The sequence below is a fragment of the Elephas maximus genome, chromosome 21 (genome assembly GCF_024166365.1).
Source record: "Elephas maximus indicus isolate mEleMax1 chromosome 21, mEleMax1 primary haplotype, whole genome shotgun sequence".
Taxonomy (NCBI): domain Eukaryota; kingdom Metazoa; phylum Chordata; class Mammalia; order Proboscidea; family Elephantidae; genus Elephas; species Elephas maximus.
Window position 1 is genome coordinate 10,413,147 of NC_064839.1, and position 13,661 is coordinate 10,426,807.

General features: G+C 36.1%; 1 non-coding gene across 1 annotated transcript; it reads right to left on the reverse strand.

Moving 5' to 3' along the window:
- Positions 1-3,423: 3,423 nt before the first annotated feature.
- Positions 3,424-3,530, reverse strand: LOC126065210 (U6 spliceosomal RNA). The gene has a single exon (XR_007514761.1). It is a non-coding gene; the product is annotated as a U6 spliceosomal RNA (small nuclear RNA).
- Positions 3,531-13,661: the final 10,131 nt, after the last annotated feature.

The window sequence follows — 13,661 nt, forward strand, 5'->3', positions numbered from 1 at the left end:
ACAGATTCATATAGATTTTAGAGATCAGGCGCTGGTCGGCGATGTCATAGCTGAAAATTCTTTCCCAGTCTGTAGGTGGTCTTTTTACTCTTTTCATGAAGTCTTTAGATGAGCATAGATGTTTGATTTTTAGGAGCTCCCAGTTATCGGGTTTCGCTTCATCATTTTTGGTAATATTTTGTATTCTGTTTATACCTTGTATTAGGGCTCCTAGGGTTGTCCCAATTTTTTCTTCCATGATCTTTATCGTTTTAGTCTTTATGTTTAGGTCTTTGATCCACTTGGAGTTAGTTTTTGTGCATGGTGTGAGTTATGGGTCCTGTTTCATTTTTTTGCAAATGGATATCCAGTTATGCCAGCACCATTTGTTAAAAAGACTATCTTTTCCTCAATTAACTGACACTGGGCTTTTGTCAAATATCAGCTGCTCATATGTGGATGGGTTTATATCTGGGTTCTCAATTCTGTTCCATTGGTCTAGGTACCAGGCTGTTTTGACTACTGTGGCTGTATAATATGTTCTAAAATCAGGTAGAGTGAGGCCTCCCACTTTCTTCTTCTTTTTCAGTAATGCTTTACTTATCCGAGGCTTCTTTCCCTTCCATATGAAGTTGGCGATTTGTTTCTCCATCACATTGAAAAATGTCATTGGAATTTGGATCGGAAGTACATTGTATATATAGATGGCTTTTGGTAGAATAGACATTTTTACTATGTTAAGTCTTCCTATCCATGAGCAAGGTATCTTTTTCCACTTATGTAGGTCCCTTTTAGTTTCTTGCAGTAGTACTTTGTAGTTTTCTTTGTATAGGTCTTTTAGATCTTTGGTAAGATTTATTCCTAAGTATTTTATCTTCTTGGGGGCTACTTTGAATGGTATTGATTTGGTGATTTCCTCTTCAGTGTTATAGGAATCCAAGTGATTTTTGTTATGTTTATCTTGTAACCGGAAACTCTGCCAAACTCTTTTATTAGTTTCTGTAGTTTTGTGGAGGATTCCTTAGGGTTTTCTGTGTATAAGATCATGTCATCTGCAAATAGAGATAATTTTACTTCCTCCTTGCCAATCTGGATGCCCTTCATTTCTTTGTCTAGCCTAATTGCTCTGGCTAGGACTTCTAGCACAATGTTGAATAAGAGCGGTGATAAGGGGCATCCTTGTCTGGTTCCCATTCTCAAGGGAAATGCTTTCAGGCTCTCTCCATTTAGAGTGATGTTGACTGTTGGCTTCGTATAGATGCCCTTTATTATGTTGAGGAATTTTCCTTCCATTCCTATTTTGCTGAGAATTTTTTTCATGAATGGGTGTTGAACTTTATCAAATGCCTTTTCTGCATCAATTGATAAGATCATGTGGTTTTTGTCTTTTGTTTTATTTATATGGTGGACTACATTAATGGTTTTTCTAATATTGAACCAAACTTGCAACCTTGCATAGCTGGTACAAATCCCACTTGGACGTGGTGGATTCTTTTTTTGATATGTTGTTGAATTCTATTGGCTAGAATTCTGTTGAGGATTTTTGCATCTATGTTCATGAGGGATATAGGTCTGTAATTTTCTTTTTTTGTGATGTCTTTACCTGGTTTTGGTATCAGGGATATGGTGGCTTCATAGAATGAGTTGGGTAGTATTCCGTCATTTTCCATGCTTTGAAATACCTTCAGTAGTAGTGGTGTTAACTCTTCTCTGAAAGTTTGGTAGAACTCTGCAGTATAGCCATCCGGGCCAGGGCTTTTTTTTGTTGGGAGGTTTTTGATTACCGTTTTAATCTCTTTTTTTGTTATGGGTCTATTTAGTTGTTCTACTTCTGATTGTGTCAGTTTAGATAGGTAGTGTTTTTCCAGGAATTCATCCATTTCTTCTAGGTTTGCAAATTTGTTAGAATACAATTTTTTGTAATAATCTGATATGATTCTTTTAATTTCAGTTGGGTCTGTTGTGATGTGGCCCATCTCGTCTCTTATTTGTGTTATTTGTTTCCTTTCCTGTATTTCTTTAGTCAGTCTAGCCAATGGTTTATCAATTTTGTTAATTTTTTCAAAGAATCAGCTTTTGGCTTTGTTAATTCTTTCAATTGTTTTTCTGTTCTCTAATTCATTTAGTTCAGCTCTAATTTTTATTATTTGTTTTCTTCTGGTGCCTGATGGATTCTTTTGTTGCTCACTTTCTATTTGTTCAAGTTGTTGGGACAGTTCTCTGATTTGGGCTCTTTCTTCTTTTTGTATGTGTGCATTTATTGATATAAATTGGCCTCTGAGCACTGCTTTTGCTGTGTCCCAGAGGTTTTGATAGGAAGTGTTTTCATTCTCGTTGCATTCTATGAATTTCTTTATTCCCTTCTTAATGTCTTCTATAACCCAGTCTTTTTTCATCAGGGTATTATTCAGTTTCCAAGTATTTGATTTCTTTTCCCTGATTTTTCTGTTATTGATTTCCACTTTTATGGCCTTATGGTCTGAGAAGATGCTTCGTAATATTTCAATGTTTTGGATTCTGCAAAGGTTTGTTTTATGACCTAATATGTGATCTCTTCTAGAGAATGTTCCATGTAAATTAGGAAAAAAAGTATACTTTGCAGCTCTTGGGTGGAGTGTTCTGTGTAGGTCTATGACGTCAAGTTGGTTGATTGTAGCCATTAGGTCTTCCGTGTCTCTATTGAGCTTCTTACTGGATGTCCTGTCCTTCTCCAAAAGTGGTGTGTTGAAGTCTCCTACTATAATTGTGGAGGTGTCTATCTCACTTTTCAGTTCTGTTAAAGTTTGTTTTGTGTATCTTACAGCCCTGTCATTGGGTGCATAAATATTTAATATGGTTGTATCTTCCTGTTAAATTGTCCCTTTAATCATTATGTAGTGTCCTTCTTTATCCTTTGTGGTGGATATAAGTCTAAAGTCTATTTTGTCAGAAATTAATATTGCTACTCCTGCTCTTTTTTGCTTATTGTTTGCTTGATATATTTTTTTCCATCCTTTGAGTTTTAGTTTGTTTGTGTCTCTAAGTCTAAGGTGTGTCTCTTGTAGGCAGCATATAGATGGATCGTGTTCCTTTACCCAGTCTGAGACTCTCTGTCTCTTTATTGGTGCATTTAGTCCATTTACATTCAGCGTAATTATAGATAAGTATGAGTTTAGTGCTGTCATTTTGATGCCTTTTTGTGTGTGTTGTTGACAATTTCATTTTTCCACTTACTTTTTTATGCTGAGACGTTTTTCTTTGTAAATTGTGTGTTCCTCATTTTCATCGTAGTTGCCTTTATGTTTGCTGAGTCGTTATGTTTTTCTTGGTGTTTATTTTGAGTTGTGGAGTTGTTATACCTCTTTGTGGTTACCTTAATATTTATCCCTATTTTTCTAAGTAAAAACCTAACTTGTATTGTCCTATTTCGCCTTGTTTCCCTCGCCATATGGCATTTCTATGCCAAAAAATATGGAATGCTTCACAAATTTGCATGTCATCCTTGTGCAGGGGCCATGCTAATCTTCTCTGTATCGTTCCAATTTTAGTGTATGTGCTGCCGAAGCGAGCACTAGATCTGTGTTTAATGGTCAGAGTTCGTAGATTGTCATGTATGTGATCAATTCACTTGTTTTTCCGAGTCTTTGTTGCTAGGGGGATCCGCGGTAGCTTCTACCTAGTCAGTCATCTTGGCCCTGCCTCCATGATGTAGTTTTTAAGAGACATGTTGACTTTCTGTATTTAACAACACTAGGCGAATTTATGACTCACTCAAATGATCTCTCTATGAAACAATATGTTTAGCAGAGGTTGGTGCAGATGCAGTTTTCTTAGTGTGTATGTGAAATCACTGTCTGCAACAGAGCTATACGATGGCTCAGAGCCCTGGTGATGCAGTGGTTAAGAGCTCGGCTGCTAACCAGAAGGTCAGCAGTTCAAATTCACCAGCCACTACTTGAAAACCCTATGGGGCAGTTCTACTCTGTCCTATGGGATCGCTCTAAGTCAGAATCGACTTGACAACAACGGGCTTGGTTTTTTAGTTTACATAATGGCTCACTCTTGAGATAACTCTCTGAAGCATCATGTTTCTACATTGTTATGGTGTAGTTCACTTAGGAACATATTTTGATACGCTGTATTTAACAGAGCTGTGTGTGTGTGTGAACAACTTTCTCTGGTGTTATCATTGTTTTATACTGTCCTTAGCAATGTGTGGGGAATATAGTTTGTTTAGTGACATATGATAAAATGCTGTGTTTTACAAAGCTGTGAATATATGACTCTATGTAGTGATGTTTCTGCATATCACTCTGTTGTGGAGTGTGTGGTTCTTGTGTGTTTGTTTAGTGACAACTTTGTACTCTGTGTTTAAATGAGTTGGGTGTGTGAATGCCTTACTGTAGTGATATCTCAGCAAATTCTGTGCGTAGAATTTTGTGTATGTGTGGTTTGTTTAGCGAAATATGTTGAAAAACTGTATTCGGTAGAGATAGATGCCTGACTTCCTCCAGTAAAGTTGCCGTGAAGCACGGTGTTTAGCAGTTTCTGGAGCAGGTTACAGTGTACTTAGTGACCTATGCAGAAACTCTGCTTAATGAAGAAGGTGCACAAATTACTCACTCTAGTGATAACTTGTTGAAACCTTGTCTTTAGCCATGTCTGAAGCATGCTTTCATTTGCTTGGTGACATATCAAGAAGCTCTGTGTTTTAGAGAGCTAGGCATGTGACTGGTTTGTTCTAGTGATGTCTTTGTAACACTCTGGATTCACCAGCATGTTGTGCGTGTGTGGTTTGTTTGGAGACATGTTTGAGACCCTGTGTTTAGGTAGCCATGTGAGAGACTCACTTAGGGTTTTGTGAAGCACAGTCTTTAGCCATGAGTGGTATATGCATAGTTGTTACAGTGACATAAGTAGAAAGTCTGTCTATAACAGAGCTAGATGACTGAATGATTAATTTTATTACTATATTGGTAAAACTTGAGCCATGTGTCAATCATGTTGTAACGTGCTTAGTGAAATATGATGAAACATTGTTTTTAGAGAGGTAGGTGTGTGATTGATTCACTCTAGTTAAAGTATCTGTGTGAAACTCTGTGTGGCCATGTGTTAGGCATGTGTGCTTTGTTTAGCCACCCTGTGTTTAAGAGAGCTAGCTGCATAAATGACTCATTTCAGTGATGACTTTGTGAACAGCACCTTTATCTGCGTGTGGCACATGCCTAGTTGTTAAAGTGCCATGTGTGGAAAATTTGTCTGTAACAGGGCTAGGTGCATAAATAAATTATTTTAATAATATATCCATGAGTCATAAGCATTGTGTTTAGCAATGTGTGGTACATGGTGTCAGTTAGTTTGGTGGCATAGATTGAAGCTCTGTTTAACAGAGCTAGGCATGTGAATGACTCACTCTATCGATACCTCCACTGTGTGGGATAGGTGTTTGTTTAGTGACATATGTTGCAAAGCTGTGTTTACATAGCTAGATAAGTTAATGATTGACTCTGCTGAGATCTCTGTGAAGCACTGTGTTTAGCAGGTGAGGTGATATGCAATTTGCTTAGTGACATATATTGGCTAACAGAGCTAGGAGCACGAATGGCTCATTTTGAAAACACCACATTTATCAGTTCTTGGTCCAGTTTGTTTAGGGCATAATTTGAAATTCTATGTTTACAGGAGTTAGGTGCACAACAGTGAATTTTTTATAACATCGTCTTAAAACCAAATGAAATGCATTGCCATTGAGTCAATTCTGACTCATAGCAACCCTACAGGAGACAATAGAGCTGCCTCATAGGGTTTCCAAGGCTGTAATCTTTACAGAAGCAGACTGGCACATCTTTCTTCTGCACAGCAGATGGGGGGTTCAAACCTCTGATTTTTCAATTAGCGGCAGTGTGCTTAACCACAGCACCATCAGGGGACCTTAACATGGTCTTCAGCAGTGTAAAGAATTTTGTGGCTTGCTTAGTGATGTGATAGAACTGTGTTACAGAGCTGGTAAGTGAATGACTCTCTAGTGATATCTCTCTGTATTACTGTGCTGACAACTCTGTGTGCATTAGTGTCTGTTTAGTGACAAAAGTAGTAACTCTGTGATTAACTGAATGGAGTGCACTGATGTCTCACAATGGTGTGTAGCAGTGTGTGTTTTATGTATAACTTGTTTAGTAACATTAGTTGTAAATATCTGTTAAAAACAGCTAGATATATGAATGAACCACTCTAGTGATATCACTGTCAAACGGTTTATCAGTGTGTGGTGCATCTGTAGTTTGCTTAGTGAGCTATGTTAAAATTGTGTGTTTCACCAAGTAAAAGGTTACTGAATGACTCACTGTAATGCCATCTATGAAAAACACCATGTTTGGTAGTGTCTGCAGCATGTGTACTTTGTTGAGTGGCAGATGTCAGATCTGTGTTGAACAGAGCTAAATGCACGAATGACTGACTCTAGTGATGTGTCTGTGAATTGTTATGTTTAACAGTGTGTTGTGTGGTGTACTTTGTTAAATGACATATGTTAAAATACTCTTTAACAGAGCTAGTTTCTGAAATAACTCGCTCTTGGTATCTCTGTGAAATCCCATATTTATCAGTGTGTGGCACATGCACAATTTTTTATTGACACATTTAGAAACTGGACGTAGTAGAGCTGGGGGCTGCGTAGCCTACTACGGTGCTGTTTGTGTAAAACCTGTGTTTAGCCACTTGTGGTGCAACTTGCATTATATATTTAGTAAGTATGTTTAAAATCTATGTCTAAGAGAACAAAGTACATAAATGACTAACTCTAGCAATATCATCTAAATAAAGCAGTGTTTGGCAATATATATTGCATGTCTTTTTTTCTTGGGATAAGTGCTCTTATTCTTTTAAAAAATTGTGGTAAATATATATGTAACAAAATATTTTTCATTTCAATAATCTTCACATGTACAATTCAGTGTACATGTGTACAATTATTTCATAATTAATTCAGATTAATTTTGTTCACCATATTGCTCAGCCATCACCCTTAACCATTCCCATATTTTCACATCACCCTTAGCAGAAGCTCAGTGTCCCCTAAGCACTGTGTTTTCCCTTTTCTCTCACTTCTGCCTCCCCTTGTAACCGCTGATAAACTTTGGTTTCTCAACACTTGTCTATTCTAGATATTTCAAGTAAGTGGGATCATGCAATATTTGTCCTTAGTGACTGACTTACTCACTCAGCATAATGTTTTCAAGGTTCATCCAAGTTGTTGCATGCATCAGAACTTCATTTCCCTTTATGGCTGAGTAACAGTCCGTTCGATGTGTGCACCACATTTTGGTTACTCATTCATCTGTTGATGGAGATTTTGGCCATTCCCACCTTTGGGCTATTGTGAATACTGCTACAACAACGTTTGCGTACAAGTGTTTTTTGCATTCCTGCTTTCAATTTTCTTGGGTATATACCTCCGAGTAGAATTGAGTAGGATCACTATGAGTTGAAACTGACTTGACAGCAATGAGTTTGGTTTTTTTTTTTTGGTATGATAGCCCTATTTTAACTTTTTGAGGAATCATTAAACTTTTCCAGGGCAGCTATGCTATTTTACAATCCCACCAGCAATGAACTAGAGTTTTAATTTCTGCACACCATCGTTAAACCTATTGCTTTCTTTTCTTTTTTAATCACAGCCATCCTACTGGGTGTGATGTGATATCTCATGGTAGTTTTTATTGGCATTTCCATAATGATTAGATGTTTAGTATCTTTTTCTTGTTGGCCATTTGTATTTCTTCAGTGAAATGTCTATTCAAGTCTTTGTCCATTTTTTGATTGGGTTGTTTGTCTTTTTGTGATAAAGTTGTAAGTGTCCTTTGTGTATTCTGATATTAAACCCTTATCTGATATATGGTTTAAAATTTTTTTTTCTCCCAGTCTATAGGTTGTCTCTTCACTTTGTTGATAAAGCTCTTTGAAAAACAAAAGTCTTTTTTTTTTTTAACTGAGGTCTCATGTATCTATTTTGTCTTTTGTTGCTTGTATTTTTAGTATTGTATCTAAGGATACATTATTTAAAACTAGATCCTGAATCGTTACTCCTATGTTTTCTTCTAAGATTTTTATTATTTTAGTTTTTGCATTTAGGTCTTTGATTGATTTTAAGGTAGTTTTCACATATGGTATAAGGTATGGGTCCAGGTTAGTTCTTTTTCACGTGGAAATTCTGTTGTCCCAGCACCATTTGTTAAAGAGACTGTTCATTCCCAACTGGGAAGACTTAGCACACTGTTAAAAATCATTTGAACATAGAAGTATAAGTTTATTTTGGGGCACCCAATTCTATTCATTTGGTCTATATGTCTATCATACCAATACCAGACTGTTTTGATTACTGTAGATTTATCATTTGTTTTGAGATGGAAAGTGTGAGTCTTTATACTTAGTTCTTTTTTAAGACTGCTTTGGCTATTTGGACTTCCTTATATTTCTATATAAAGTTAAGGATTGGCTTTTTTATTTCTGCAAAGAAGGTAGTTTGAATTTTGATGGTATTGCATTGAATCTATAGATTGCTTTAGGTAGCATTTATATCGTAACAATATTAAGTTTTCCAATTTATGAGCACATAATAACTTCCATTTATTTAGGTCTTCTTTAATTTCTTTCAATAGTGTTTTATAGTTTTCAATGTACATGTTTTTCACTTACTTAATGAAATTTATTCCAAGGTATTTTAGTCTTTTAATGCTGTTGTAAATGGAATTGTTTTCTTAATTTCCCTTCAGATTGCTCATTGCTGACCTGTGAAAGCCTGGCTGATTTTTGTATGTTGACCTTATATCCTGTCACTTTTCTGAATTTATGTCTTAACTCTAGTAGCTTTCTTGTGAATTCTTTGGGGTTTTCTATAGATAGGATCAGATCATATGCAAAAAGGGGTAGTTTCACTTCTTCTTTCCCAGTTTGAACACCTTATGCTTCTTTATCTTCCGTAATTGCTCTGGCTAGAATTTCCAATACAATATTGAATAGCAGTGGTGAGACAGGGCAAACTTTTTCCTGATCTAAAGGGGAAATATTTCATTATTTCTTCATTGAGCGTTATATGAGCTATGGGTTTTTGTTAATGTCCTTTATCATTGTGAGGGATTTCTTTTCTATTCCTAAATTCTTGAATGTTTTTATCATGAAAGGTGTTAGGTTTTTGTTAAATGCCTTCTCTGCATTGGTTGAGATGATCTTATGAGTCTTTTTCTTTTTTCTGTTAATTTGGTGTAGTACATTGATTTTCTAATGTTGAACCATCCTTGCATTCTTGAGATAAATACCACTTGATTATGGTGTATAATCCTTTTAATGTGCTTTTGAATTTGGTTTACTAGAATTTTGTTAAGGATTTTTGAAACTAGATTCATAAGGGATATTTGTCTGTAATTTTATTTTCTTGTGGTGCCTTTGTCTGGATTTGATTGCTATCAGAGTAATGCTTCCTTCAAGAAAAGAGTTGGGAAATGTTCCTTTCTCTTCTATTTTTTGGGAAAAGTTTAAGAAGGATTGGCATCACTTCTCTATAAATGTTTGGTAGAAATCCCCAGTGAAGCCATCTGGTCCAGAACTTTTCTTTGTTTGCAAATTTTTGATTACTGATTAAATTTCTTCACTTGTTATTGCTCTGTTGCTATCTTCTATTTATTCTTGAGTCTTTATAGGAACTTTGTGTTTCTAGGAATTTGTCCATTTCATCTAGATTATCTAATTTGTTGACATGCAATTGTGCATAGTATTCTCTTATTACCCTTTTTTTATTTCTGGGGGGTCAGTTGTAATATCACCACTTTCATTTCTGATTTCAGGTATTTATATCTTCTCTCATTTTTCTTTGTCAGTATAGCTAATGGTTTGTCAATTTTATTGATGTTTTTTAAAAAAAGCAACATCTGGTTTCAATAATTCTATTGTTTTCTTGTTCTCTATTTCATTTATCTCTTCTCTCATCTTTGCTAGCTCATTTCTGTTTATTGTTTTGGCTTTGGTTTGTTCTTTTCGTTTTAATTCCTTAAGTTGTAAAGTTATGTTACCGATTTTTAACCTTTCTTCCTTTTTAATGTAGGTACTCACAGCTACAAATTTACTTCTGAGCAGTGCATTTTCTGCCTCCCATAAGTTTTGATATGCTGTACTTTTATTTTAATCTAGGTATTTTCAAAATCTTTTTTGATTTCCTCATTTACAAATTGGTTGTTTAATAGTGTGTTGTTTGATTTCCATATAGTATGTGTCTTTTCCAGTTTTCTTTTATTAATTTGTATTTTGACTTCATTGTGGTTGGGAACATACCTTGCATGATTTTGATCTTTTTAAATTTATTGAGATTTGCTTTATGACCTAATGTGTTGTCTATCCTGGAGATCCATCCATGTTCACTGGAGAAGAATGTATATTGTGCTGTTGTTAGGTGGTATTTTTTATATACATCTGATAGGTCTAGTTGGTTTACAGTGTTGTTCAGATCATCTGTTTCCTTATTGGTCTTCTTTCTACATGTTATGCCTTTTATTGAAAATGGTGTATTGAAGTCTTCAAGCATTATTCTGCACCTCTCTATCTCTCCCTTCAATTCTATCAGTGTTAGCTTTATATATGTAGAGGCTCCACTGTTATTTTCCTGTATACTTATAATGGTATAACTTCTTGATGAAATGATCCTTTTATCATTATATAATGCCCTTCTTTATCTCTTCCAATAGATTTTGACTAACCCTTTAAAGGGGTTAAATTTTTTGTTAGTTTGGAATTTTTTGGTGATGCCATTTTTTTTTCACTAATAGAATGGATGCTGAATCATTGTTTAGTGTTTTTTTTTTAATTATTATTTTTAAAAAGGAATAACAGCTGCTAGTGAGCCCCATCAGTCCCATATTCCATGAATGATATCACAAACATGGTACATGTTGGCCCCATGGCCCAGGAGATGCATTGCAAACTGTTTTGAGGGAGATGAGCACTTTATAAAAGATAACATCAAGGGGGTGAGCACTTCACAAAAAAATGTCATCAGGGAAGTGACTAATGCAAGCAGGCCATATTGGTCTGTATAAGTGCCTAAGTGATTGACTCTAGTGATATTTCTGTGAAACACTGCTAAGCAGCACGCTGTGCATAATGTAGTTTGTGTAGTGACATAAGTCGAATCTCCGTGTTTAAAAGGTGCAGTCATTGTTCACTTTAGTGGTATGTGAATGAAACATGGCAGCATATGATGTCTGTGTAGAATTTTAGTGACGTGTTGAATGCCTTTGCTTAGCAGAGATAGTTGTGTCAATGACTCATGCTAGTGAGATCTTCGTAAAACATTGTGTTTAGCAGTGGTTGGAGCAAGTCGAGGTTTGTTTAGTGACATATAAGGAATGCTAGGTTTTACAGAGCTGGGGTGTGGATGACTCACTCTAGTGATATACCTTTGTACCATTGTGTTAAGCACACCACACACATGCGTGGTTTATATGTAGATGGTTTAGTGACATATGTAGTAACCATGTTTAAAAGTGCTAAGTGACTGAAGGACTCCCTCCAGTGATAAATCTCTGAAACAATGTTTAACAATGTACAGTACCTGTGGTAGCGTGTATAATGACATGTGATTCAATTCTCTGTTTGACATGAATGACTCACTCTAGTGACATCAAAATGAAGCCCCCGGTGTAGCCGTGTGTGTGGTGCATGTTAAGTTTGTTTAATGCTGTGTGTTGAAACACTGTGCTTAATAAAGCTAGGTGTGGAAATGACCCTTTCTAGTAAAATATCTGTGAAACCCCACATTTAGCTATGTATAGCATATGTGTAGTTTGTTTAATGGCCTATGTTGAAACCCTGTGTTTAACAGCTACCCTGATTCCAACTCATAGCAACCCTATAGGACAGAGTTTAACAGCCAGGTTCCTAAATGACTCATACTAGTGCTATTTCTGTGAAACACTGTTGTAGATGATGTGGTTTTTTAGTGCCTGTGTTGACACACTGTTTTTAAAAGATCTCAGTACTTAAATGGCTCACTTTAATGATGTATGAATGAAACGCTGTGTGTAACGGTGTATAGAGCATGTAGTTTTTTACTGTTATATGTTTAAATTTCTGTGCTTAGCAGAGCTAGCTGTGCGAATGACTCATGCCAGTGATATCTTGGTGAAACACTATTTTTAGCCATATTGGAACACGGTGTTTCTGCTCAGTGATATGAAGACACTCTGTTTTACGGAAGTGGAAGATTGGTTAATGCATCCTAGTGATATTTCTGTGAAATCGTGTTTAGCCATGTGTGGTGCACATGTAACATTTGTGGACGTGTTGAATATCGCTGCTGTACCTAACCAGATGCATGAGTGACTCATCTACTGATTTCACTGAGAAAAGCCTAGTTGTTTACCATGTGTGACGCATATTGCAGTGCGTTTAGTGATGTCTGATAAAACTCCGTGTAAACCAGCCGGGTACGTAAATAACTCGCTCTATTGACAGGTCTGGAAAACTTTTTAGCAGTGTAGTGCGCGGTGCAGTTACTTTCACTATATATGTTACAACACTGGCTTATAGAACTGGGTGAACTAAGGGCTGACTCTCATGATGCCTCTGTGAAACATTGTGTTTAGCTGTGTCTTGTGCAGTCTGTAGTTTATACAGTGATATATGCAGACACAGATTTTAACAGAGCTCTGTGCTTGAATGACCTACTCATAAGATAGCTCTATGAAACAGCTTAGCAGTGCCTGGTGCATTTGTAGTTCCTATAGTGACATTTTCTCAAATGCTGTGTTTAACCAAGGTCTCAGCGTGAGTGCCCCAATTTATAGATATCTCTGTGAAACCTGGAGTTTATAGAGTATTTCACATGGTATACTTTATTTAGGGAAATATGATGAAACTCGGTGCTTAACAGAACCAGGTGCCTGATTGACTAACTATAATGATAATTTTGTGAAACACAGAACAACCACGTTTGAAGCATGATGTAATTTGATTGTTGACATATCTGTTAAAAATACTGTTTTTAAATTCTATTATGCATGTAATCTCTCTATTGTCAAATGCAGAGATGTCTTTAACAGTACTCGTTGTGTTGGTGATTCACAGTAGGGTTATCTCTGTGAAACATTGTGTATCATTTGATTGTACATGCATCAAACTCTCTAATGGCAGACGTTAAAATTCTTATTTAACAGTACTAATTACATAAATGAACCAGTTCATACCACAATTACATAAATGAACCAGTTCAGTGGTATCTCTGTGGGAACACTGTGTTTTGCGCTCGTGGTGCATGTAATATACTCTCCAGTGGCAAAGTTGAAATTCTGTTTTCGATAGTGCTAGGTGCTTGAATAAATTGTTACATTGTTTTCTCTCTGAAACACTGTGTGTAGCAATTCATGGTGCATGTACTAAACACTCCTGCGTCAAACATTGAATCTTTTTGTTTGACACTGTTAACCTCTTGAACAAATCACTGTAGAGAAAGACTGTTCATCAGTCTGTGGTGCATTTATTAAACTGTCTATTAATCAGCATTGAAACTCTTTTTTAACACTGCCAGTGTGTAAATGGAGACCTAGTGGAGAAGTAGTTAAGTGTTCAGCTGCTAACCAAAAGGTTGGAAGTTCGAATCCATCAGCTGCTCCTTGGAAACCCTGTGGGGCAATTCTACTCTATCCTATAGGATGGCT